This window comes from Heterodontus francisci, chromosome 3 (genome assembly GCF_036365525.1).
Source record: "Heterodontus francisci isolate sHetFra1 chromosome 3, sHetFra1.hap1, whole genome shotgun sequence".
NCBI classification, from domain to species: Eukaryota; Metazoa; Chordata; class Chondrichthyes; order Heterodontiformes; family Heterodontidae; genus Heterodontus; species Heterodontus francisci.
The window spans coordinates 278,091-291,062 of NC_090373.1; positions in this window are offsets into that span (position 1 = coordinate 278,091).

Here is a 12,972-nt window from a genome sequence, read left to right on the forward strand (position 1 = left end):
CTCTGACACTCTCTATCACTCTCTGACACTCTCTGACACTCTCTGACACTCTCAGACACTCTCTATCACTCTCTGACACTCTCTATCAATCTCTGATACTCTCTGACACTCTCTGACACTCACTATCACTCTCTGACACTCTCTGACACCCTCTATCTCTCTCTGACACTCTCTGACACTTACTATCACTCTCTGACACTCACTATCACTCTCTGACACTCACTATCACTCTCTGACGCTATCTGACACTCTCTGACACTCTCTGACACTCTCTATCACTCACGATCACCGTATGACACTCTCTATCACTGCCTGACACTCTCAGACACTCTCAGACACTCCCTATCACTCTCTGACACTCCCTGACTGTCTCTGACACTCTCTGACCCTCGCTATCACTCTCTGACGCTCTCTGACACTCACTATCACTCTCTGAGACTCTCTGAGACAATCTGACACTCTCTGACACTCTCTATCACTCTCTATCACTCTGTGACACTCTCCGACACTCCCTATCACTCTCTGACACTCTCTGACACTCTCTATCACTCTCTGACACTCTCTGACACTCACTATCACTCTCTGACACTCTCTGACACAATCTGACACTCTCTGAAACTCTCTATCACTCTCTGACACTCACTATCACTCTCTGACACTCTGACACAATCTGACACTCTCTGAAACTCTCTATCACTCTCTGTCACTCTCTGACACTCACTATCACTCTCTGACACTCTCTGACACTCTCTGATACAATCTGACACTCTCTGACACTCTCTGACACTCTCTATCACTCTCTGACACTCTCGACCACTCTCTGACACGCTCTGACACTCTCTGACACCCTCAGACACTCTCTATCACTCTCTGACACTCTCTATCACTCTCTGATACTCTCTGACACGTTCTGACACTCACTATCACTCTCTGACACTCTCTATCTCTCTCTGACACTCTCTATCACTCTCTGACACTCTCTGACACTTACTAACACTCTCTGACACTCACTATCACTCTCTGACACTCTCTGACACTCACTATCACACTCTGACACTATCTGACACTCACTATCACTCTCTGACACTCGCTGACACTCACTATCACTCTCTGACATTCTCTGACACTCACTATTACTCTCTGACACTCTCTGACACTCTCTGTCACTCGCTATCGCTCTCTGACACTCTCTGACACTCTCTATCAGTCTCTATCACTCTCTGACACTCTCTGACACTCTCTATCACTCTCTATCACTCTCTGACACTCTCAATCACTCTCTGACACTCACTATCACTCTCTGACACACTCTGACACTCTCTGACACTCTCTATCACTCTCTATCACTCTCTGACACTCTCTGACACTCCCTATCACTCTCTGACACTCTCTGACATTCTCTATCACTCTCTGACACTCTCTGACACTCGCTGACACTCTCTATCACTCTCTATCACTCTCTGACACTCTCAATCACTCTCTGACACTCACTATCAGTCTCTGACACATTCTGACACTCTCAGACACTCACTATCACTCTCTGACACACTCTGACACTCTCAGACACTCACTATCACTCTCTGACACTCTCTGACACTCACTATCACTCTCTGACACTCTCTGACACTCTCTATCACTCTCTATCACTCTGTGACACTCCCTGACACTCCCTATCACTCTCTGACACTCTCTGACACTCTCTATCACTCTCTGACACTCTCTGACACTCACTATCACTCTCTGACACTCTCTGACACAATCTGACACTCTCTGACACTCTCTGACACAATCTGACACTCTCTGAAACTCTCTATCACTCTCTGACACTCACTATCACTCTCTGACACTCTCTGACAAAATCTGACACTCTCTGAAACTCTCTATCACTCTCTGTCACTCTCTGACACTCACTATCACTCTCTGACACTCTCTGACACTCTCTGACACAATCTGACACTCTCTATCACTCTCTGACACTCTCTGACACTCACTATCACTCTCTGACACTCTCTGACACAATCTGACACTCTCTGAAACTCTCTATCACTCTCTGACACTCACTATCACTCTCTGACACTCTCTGACAAAATCTGACAGTCTCTGAAACTCTCTATCACTCTCTGTCACTCTCTGACACTCACTATCACTCTCTGACACTCTCTGACACTCTCTGACACAATCTGACACTCTCTGACACTCTCTGACACTCTCTGACACTCTCTATCACTCTCTGACACTCTCGACCACTCTCTGACACGCTCTGACACTCTCTGACACTCTCAGACACGTTCTGACACTCACTATCACTCTCTGACACTCTCTGACACTCTCTATCTCTCTCTGACACTCTCTATCACTCTCTGACACTCTCTGACACTTACTAACACTCTCTGACACTCACTATCACTCTCTGACACTCTCTGTCACTCACTATCACACTCTGACACTATCTGACACTCACTATCACTCTCTGACACTCGCTGACACTCACTATCACTCTCTGACATTCTCTGACACTCACTATTACTCTCTGACACTCTCTGACACTCTCTGTCACTCGCTATCGCTCTCTGACACTCTCTGACACTCTCTATCAGTCTCTATCACTCTCTGACACTCTCTGACACTCTCTATCACTCTCTATCACTCTCTGACACTCTCAATCACTCTCTGACACTCACTATCACTCTCTGACACACTCTGACACGCTCTGACACTCTCTATCACTCTCTATCACTCTCTCACACTCTCTGACACTCCCTATCACTCTCTGACACTCTCTGACATTCTCTATCACTCTCTGACACTCTCTGACACTCGCTGACACTCTCTATCTCTCTCTATCACTCTCTGACACTCTCAATCACACTCTGACACTCACTATCACTCTCTGACACATTCTGACACTCTCAGACACTCACTATCACTCTCTGACACACTCTGACACACTCAGACACTCACTATCACTCTCTGACACTCTCTGACACTCACTATCACTCTCTGACACTCTCTGACACTTACTATCACTCTCTGACACTCACTATCACTCTCTGACACTCTCTGACACTCACTATCACACTCTGACACTATCTGACACTCACTATCACTCTCTGACACTCGCTGACACTCACTATCACTCTCTGACATTCTCTGACACTCACTATCACTCTCTGACACTCTCTGACACTCTCTGTCACTCGCTATGGCTCTCTGACACTCTCTGACACTCTCTATCAGTCTCTATCACTCTCTGACACTCTCTGACACTCTCTGACACTCTCTATCACTCTCTGACAGTCACTGTCACTCTCTGACTCTCTCTGACATTCACTATCACTCTCTGAGACTCTCTGACACAATCTGACACTCTCTGACACTCTCTATCACTCTCTATCACACTCTGACACTCTCTGACACTCCCTATCACTCTCTGACACTCTCTGACACTCTCTATCACTCTCTGACACTCTCTGACACTCTCTGACACTCTCTATCACTCTCTATCACTCTCTGACACTCTCAATCACTCTCTGACACTCACTATCACTCTCTGACACACTCTGACACTCTCAGACACTCACTATCACTCTCTGACACACTCTGACACTCTCAGACACTCACTATCACTCTCTGACACTCTCTGACACTCACTATCACTCTCTGACACTCTCTGACACTTACTATCACTCTCTGACACTCACTATCACTCTCTGACACTCTCTGACACTCACTATCACACTCTGACACTATCTGACACTCACTATCACTCTCTGACACTCGCTGACACTCACTATCACTCTCTGACATTCTCTGACACTCACTGTCACACTCTGACACTCTCTGTCACTCGCTATCGCTCTCTGACACTCTCTGACACTCTCTATCAGTCTCTATCACTCTCTGACACTCTCTGACACTCTCTGACACTCTCTATCACTCTTTGACACTCACTATCACTCTCTGACACTCTCTGACACAATCTGACTCTCTCTGAAACTCTCTATCACTCTCTGTCACTCTCTGACACTCACTATCACTCTCTGACACTCTCTGACACAATCTGGCACTCTCTGATACTCTCTATCACTCTCTGACACTCTCTATCACTCTCTGACACTCTCTGACACTCTCTGACACTCTCTATCACTCTCTGACACTCTCTATCACTCTCTATCACTCTCTGACACTCTCTGACACTCACTATCACTCTCTGACACTCTCTGACACAATCTGACACTCTCTGTAACTCTCTATCACTCTCTGTCACTCTCTGACACTCACTATCACTCTCTGACACTGTCTGACACAATTTGACACTCTCTGACACTCTCTGACACTCTCTATCACTCTCTGACACTCTCTATCACTCTCTGACACTCTCTGACACTCTCAGACACTCTCTATCACTCTCTGACACTCTCTATCACGCTCTGATACTCTCTGACACTCTCTGACACTCACTATCACTCTCTGACACTCTCTGACACCCTCTATCTCTCTCTGACACTCTCTGACACTTACTATCACTCTCTGACACTCACTATCACTCTCTGACACTCACTATCACTCTCTGACGCTATCTGACACTCTCTGACACTCTCTGACACTCTCTATCACTCACGATCACCGTATGACACTCTCTATCACTGCCTGACACTCTCAGACACTCTCAGACACTCCCTATCACTCTCTGACACTCCCTGACTTTCTCTGACACTCTCTGACCCTCGCTATCACTCTCTGACGCTCTCTGACACTCACTATCACTCTCTGAGACTCTCTGAGACAATCTGACACTCTCTGACACTCTCTATCACTTTCTATCACTCTGTGACACTCTCCGACACTCCCTATCACTCTCTGACACTCTCTGACACTCTCTATCACTCTCTGACACTCTCTGACACTCACTATCACTCTCTGACACTCTCTGACACAATCTGACACTCTCTGAAACTCTCTATCACTCTCTGACACTCACTATCACTCTCTGACACTCTCTGACAAAATCTGACACTCTCTGAAACTCTCTATCACTCTCTGTCACTCTCTGACACTCACTATCACTCTCTGACACTCTCTGACACTCTCTGACACAATCTGACACTCTCTGACACACTCTGACACTCTCTATCACTCTCTGACACTCTCGACCACTCTCTGACACGCTCTGACACTCTCTGACACTCTCAGACACTCTCTATCACTCTCTGACACTCTCTATCACTCTCTGATACTCTCTGACACGTTCTGACACTCACTATCACTCTCTGACACTCTCTGACACTCTCTATCTCTCTCTGACACTCTCTATCACTCTCTGACACTCTCTGACACTTACTAACACTCTCTGACACTCACTATCACTCTCTGACACTCTCTGACACTCACTATCACACTCCGACACTATCTGACACTCACTATCACTCTCTGACACTCGCTGACACTCACTATCACTCTCTGACATTCTCTGACACTCACTATTACTCTCTGACACTCTCTGACACTCTCTGTCACTCGCTATCGCTCTCTGACACTCTCTGACACTCTCTATCACTCTCTGACAATCTCTGACACTCTCTATCACTCTCTATCACTCTCTGACACTCTCAATCACTCTCTGACACTCACTATCACTCTCTGACACACTCTGACACTCTCTGACACTCTCTATCACTCTCTATCACTCTCTGACACTCTCTGACACTCCCTATCACTCTCTGACACTCTCTGACATTCTCTATCACTCTCTGACACTCTCTGACACTAGCTGACACTCTCTATCACTCTCTATCACTCTCTGACACTCTCAATCACTCTCTGACACTCACTATCACTCTCTGACACACTCTGACACTCTCAGACACTCACTATCACTCTCTGACACACTCTGACACTCTCAGACACTCACTATCACTCTCTGACACTCTCTGACACTCACTATCACTCTCTGACACTCTCTGACACTTACTATCACTCTCTGACACTCACTATCACTCTCTGACACTCTCTGACACTCACTATCACACTCTGACACTATCTGACACTCACTATCACTCTCTGACACTCGCTGACACTCACTATCACTCTCTGACATTCTCTGACACTCACTATCACTCTCTGACACTCTCTGACACTCTCTGTCACTCGCTATCGCTCTCTGACACTCTCTGACACTCTCTATCAGTCTCTATCACTCTCTGACACTCTCTGACACTCTCTGACACTCTCTATCACTCTCTGACACTCACTATCACTCTCTGACTCTCTCTGACACTCACTATCACTCTCTGACACTCTCTATCACTCTCTAGCACTCTCTGACACTCCCTATCACTCTCTGACACTCTCTGACACTCTCTATCACTCTCTGACACTCTCTGACACTCACTATCACTCTCTGACACTCTCTGACACAATCTGACACTCTCTGAAACTCTCTGACACTCTCTGACACTCTCTATCACTCTCTGATACTCTCTGACACTCACTATCACTCTCTGACACTCTCTGACACAATCTGACACTCTCTGAAACTCTCTATCACTCTCTGACACTCTCTGACACTCTCTGACACTCTCAGACACTCTCAGACACTCACTATCACTCTCTATCACTCTCTGACACTCTCTGACACTCTCTGACACTCTCAGACACACTCAGACACTCTCTGACACTCTCTGACACTCTCTATCACTCTCTGACACTCTCTGACACTCTCTGACACTCTCAGACACACTCAGACACTCTCTGACACTCTCTGACACTCTCAGACACTCACTATCACTCTCTATCACTCTCTGACACTCTCTGACACTCTCTGACACTCTCAGACACACTCAGACACTCTCTGACACTCTCTGACACTCTCTATCACTCTCAGACACTCTCAGACACTCACTATCACTCTCTGACACTCTCTGACACAATCTGACACTCTCTGACACTCTCTGACACTCTCTATCACTCTCTGACACTCTCGATCACCCTCTGACACTCTCTGACACTCTCTGACACTCTCTGTAACTCTATATCACTCTCTGTCACTCTCTGACACTCACTATCACTCTCTGACACTGTCTGACACAATTTGACACTCTCTGACACTCTCTGACACTCTCTATCACTCTCTGACACTCTCTATCACTCTCTGACACTCTCTGACACTCTCAGACACTCTCTATCACTCTCTGACACTCTCTATCACTCTCTGATACTCTCTGACACTCTCTGACACTCACTATCACTCTCTGACACTCTCTGACACCCTCTATCTCTCTCTGACACTCTCTGACACTTACTATCACTCTCTGACACTCACTATCACTCTCTGACACAATCTGACACTCTCTATCAGTCTCTGATGCTCTCTGACGCTATCTGACACTCTCTGACACTCTATATCACTCTCTATCACTCTGTGACACTCTCTGAAACTCACTATCACTCTCTCACTCTCTCTGACACTCTCTGACACTATCTGACACTCTCTGACACTCTCTATCACTCACGATCACCGTATGACACTCTCTATCACTGCCTGACACTCCCAGACACTCTCAGACACTCCCTATCACTCTCTGACACTCCCTGACTGTCACTGACACTCTCTGACCCTCTCTATCACTCTCTGACACTCTCTGACACTCACTATCACTCTCTGAGACTCTCTGACACAATCTGACACTCTCTGACACTCTCTATCACTCTCTATCACTCTCTGACACTCTCTGACACTCCCTATCACTCTCTGACTCTCTCTGACACTCACTATCACTCTCTGACACTCTCTGACACAATCTGACACTCTCTGAAACTCTCTGACACTCTCTGACACTCTCTATCACTCTCTGATACTCTTTGACACTCACTATCACTCTCTGACACTCTCTGACACAATCTGACACGCTCTGAAACTCTCTATCACTCTCTGACACTCTCTGACACTCACTATCACTCTCTGACACTCTCTGAAACAATCTGACACTCTCTGACACTCTCTATCACTCTCTGACACTCTCTATCACTCTCTGACACTCTCTGACACTCTCTGACACTCTCTATCACTCTCTGACACTCTCTATCACTCTCTATCACTCTCTGACACTCTCTGACACTCACTATCACTCTCTGACACTCTCTGACACAATCTGACACTCTCTGTAACTCTCTATCACTCTCTGTCACTCTCTGACACTCACTATCACTCTCTGACACTGTCTGACACAATTTGACACTCTCTGACACTCTCTGACACTCTCTATCACTCTCTGACACTCTCTATCACTCTCTGACACTCTCTGACACTCTCAGACACTCTCTATCACTCTCTGACACTCTCTATCACTCTCTGATACTCTCTGACACTCTCTGACACTCACTATCACTCTCTGACACTCTCTGACAACCTCTATCCCTCTCTGACACTCTCTGACACTTACTATCACTCTCTGACACTCACTATCACTCTCTGACACTCACTATCACTCTCTGACACTCTCTGACACTCTCTGACACTCTCTATCACTCACGATCACCGTATGACACTCTCTATCACTGCCTGACACTCTCAGACACTCTCAGACACTCCCTATCACTCTCTGACACTCCCTGACTGTCTCTGACACTCTCTGACCCTCGCTATCACTCTCTGACGCTCTCTGACACTCACTATCACTCTCTGAGACTCTCTGAGACAATCTGACACTCTCTGACACTCTCTATCACTTTCTATCACTCTGTGACACTCTCCGACACTCCCTATTACTCTCTGACACTCTCTGACACTCTCTATCACTCTCTGACACTCTCTGACACTCACTATCACTCTCTGACACTCTCTGACACAATCTGACACACTCTGAATCTCTCTATCACTCTCTGACACTCTCTATCACTTTCTATCACTCTCTATCACTCTCTGACACTCTCAATCACTCTCTGACACTCACTATCACTCTCTGACACACTCTGACACTCTCTATCACTCTCTATCAATCTCTGACACTCTCTGACACTCCCTATCACTCTCTGACACTCTCTGACATTCTCTATCACTCTCTGACACTCTCTGACACTCGCTGACACTCTCTATCACTCTCTATCACTCTCTGACACTCTCAATCACTCTCTGACACTCACTATCACTCTGTGACACACTCTGACACACTCAGACACTCACTATCACTCTCTGACACACTCTGACACTCTCAGACACTCACTATCACTCTCTGACACTCTCTGACACTCACTATCACTCTCTGACACTCGCTGACACTCACTATCACTCTCTGACATTCTCTGACACTCACTGTCACACTCTGACACTCTCTGTCACTCGCTATCGCTCTCTGACACTCTCTGACACTCTCTATCAGTCTCTATCACTCTCTGACACTCTCTGACACTCTCTGACACTCTCTATCACTCTTTGACACTCACTATCACTCTCTGACACAATCTGACTCTCTCTGAAACTCTCTATCACTCTCTGTCACTCTCTGACACTCACTATCACTCTCTGACACTCTCTGACACAATCTGACACTCTCTGACACTCTCTATCACTCTCTGACACTCTCTATCACTCTCTGACACTCTCTGACACTCTCTGACACTCTCTATCACTCTCTGACACTCTCTATCACTCTCTATCACTCTCTGACACTCTCTGACACTCACTATCACTCTCTGACACTCTCTGACACAATCTGACACTCTCTGTAACTCTCTATCACTCTCTGTCACTCTCTGACACTCACTATCACTCTCTGACACTGTCTGACACAATTTGACACTCTCTGACACTCTCTATCACTCTCTGACACTCTCTATCACTCTCTGACACTCTCTGACACTCTCAGACACTCTCTATCACTCTCTGACACTCTCTATCACGCTCTGATACTCTCTGACACTCTCTGACACTCACTATCACTCTCTGACACTCTCTGACACCCTCTATTTCTCTCTGACACTCTCTGACACTTACTATCACTCTCTGACACTCACTATCACTCTCTGACACTCACTATCACTCTCTGACGCTATCTGACACTCGCTGACACTCTCTATCACTCTCTATCACTCTCTGACACTCTCAATCACTCTCTGACACTCACTATCACTCTCTGACACACTCTGACACTCTCTATCACTCTCTATCAATCTCTGACACTCTCTGACACTCCCTATCACTCTCTGACACTCTCTGACATTCTCTATCACTCTCTGACACTCTCTGACACTCGCTGACACTCTCTATCACTCTCTATCACTCTCTGACACTCTCAATCACTCTCTGACACTCACTATCACTCTCTGACACACTCTGACACTCTCAGACACTCACTATCACTCTCTGACACACTCTGACACTCTCAGACACTCACTATCACTCTCTGACACTCTCTGACACTCACTATCACTCTCTGACACTCGCTGACACTCAATATCACTCTCTGACATTCTCTGACACTCACTGTCACACTCTGACACTCTCTGTCACTCGCTATCGCTCTCTGACACTCTCTGACACTCTCTATCAGTCTCTATCACTCTCTGACACTCTCTGACACTCTCTGACACTCTCTATCACTCTTTGACACTCACTATCACTCTCTGACACAATCTGACTCTCTCTGAAACTCTCTATCACTCTCTGTCACTCTCTGACACTCACTATCACTCTCTGACACTCTCTGACACAATCTGACACTCTCTGACACTCTCTATCACTCTCTGACACTCTCTATCACTCTCTGACACTCTCTGACACTCTCTGACACTCTCTATCACTCTCTGACACTCTCTATCACTCTCTATCACTCTCTGACACTCTCTGACACTCACTATCACTCTCTGACACTCTCTGACACAATCTGACACTCTCTGTAACTCTCTATCACTCTCTGTCACTCTCTGACACTCACTATCACTCTCTGACACTGTCTGACACAATTTGACACTCTCTGACACTCTCTGACACTCTCTATCACTCTCTGACACTCTCTATCACTCTCTGACACTCTCTGACACTCTCAGACACTCTCTATCACTCTCTGACACTCTCTATCACGCTCTGATACTCTCTGACACTCTCTGACACTCACTATCACTCTCTGACACTCTCTGACACCCTCTATCTCTCTCTGACACTCTCTGACACTTACTATCACTCTCTGACACTCACTATCACTCTCTGACACTCACTATCACTCTCTGACGCTATCTGACACTCTCTGACACTCTCTGACACTCTCTATCACTCACGATCACCGTATGACACTCTCTATCACTGCCTGACACTCTCAGACACTCTCAGACACTCCCTATCACTCTCTGACACTCCCTGACTTTCTCTGACACTCTCTGACCCTCGCTATCACTCTCTGACGCTCTCTGACACTCACTATCACTCTCTGAGACTCTCTGAGACAATCTGACACTCTCTGACACTCTCTATCACTTTCTATCACTCTGTGACACTCTCCGACACTCCCTATCACTCTCTGACACTCTCTGACACTCTCTATCACTCTCTGACACTCTCTGACACTCACTATCACTCTCTGACACTCTCTGACACAATCTGACACTCTCTGAAACTCTCTATCACTCTCTGACACTCACTATCACTCTCTGACACTCTCTGACAAAATCTGACACTCTCTGAAACTCTCTATCACTCTCTGTCACTCTCTGACACTCACTATCACTCTCTGACACTCTCTGACACTCTCTGACACAATCTGACACTCTCTGACACACTCTGACACTCTCTATCACTCTCTGACACTCTCGACCACTCTCTGACACGCTCTGACACTCTCTGACACTCTCAGACACTCTCTATCACTCTCTGACACTCTCTATCACTCTCTGATACTCTCTGACACGTTCTGACACTCACTATCACTCTCTGACACTCTCTGACACTCTCTATCTCTCTCTGACACTCTCTATCACTCTCTGACACTCTCTGACACTTACTAACACTCTCTGACACTCACTATCACTCTCTGACACTCTCTGACACTCACTATCACACTCCGACACTATCTGACACTCACTATCACTCTCTGACACTCGCTGACACTCACTATCACTCTCTGACATTCTCTGACACTCACTATTACTCTCTGACACTCTCTGACACTCTCTGTCACTCGCTATCGCTCTCTGACACTCTCTGACACTCTCTATCACTCTCTATCACTCTCTGACAATCTCTGACACTCTCTATCACTCTCTATCACTCTCTGACACTCTCAATCACTCTCTGACACTCACTATCACTCTCTGACACACTCTGACACTCTCTGACACTCTCTATCACTCTCTATCACTCTCTGACACTCTCTGACACTCCCTATCACTCTCTGACACTCTCTGACATTCTCTATCACTCTCTGACACTCTCTGACACTCGCTGACACTCTCTATCACTCTCTATCACTCTCTGACACTCTCAATCACTCTCTGACACTCACTATCACTCTCTGACACACTCTGACACTCTCAGACACTCACTATCACTCTCTGACACACTCTGACACTCTCAGACACTCACTATCACTCTCTGACACTCTCTGACACTCACTATCACTCTCTGACACTCTCTGACACTTACTATCACTCTCTGACACTCACTATCACTCTCTGACACTCTCTGACACTCACTATCACACTCTGACACTATCTGACACTCACTATCACTCTCTGACACTCGCTGACACTCACTATCACTCTCTGACATTCTCTGACACTCACTATCACTCTCTGACACTCTCTGACACTCTCTGTCACTCGCTATCGCTCTCTGACACTCTCTGACACTCTCTATCACTCTCTAGCACTCTCTGACACTCTCTGACACTCCCTATCACTCTCTGACACTCTCTGACACTCTCTATCACTCTCTGACACTCTCTGACACTCACTATCACTCTCTGACACTCTCTGACACAATCT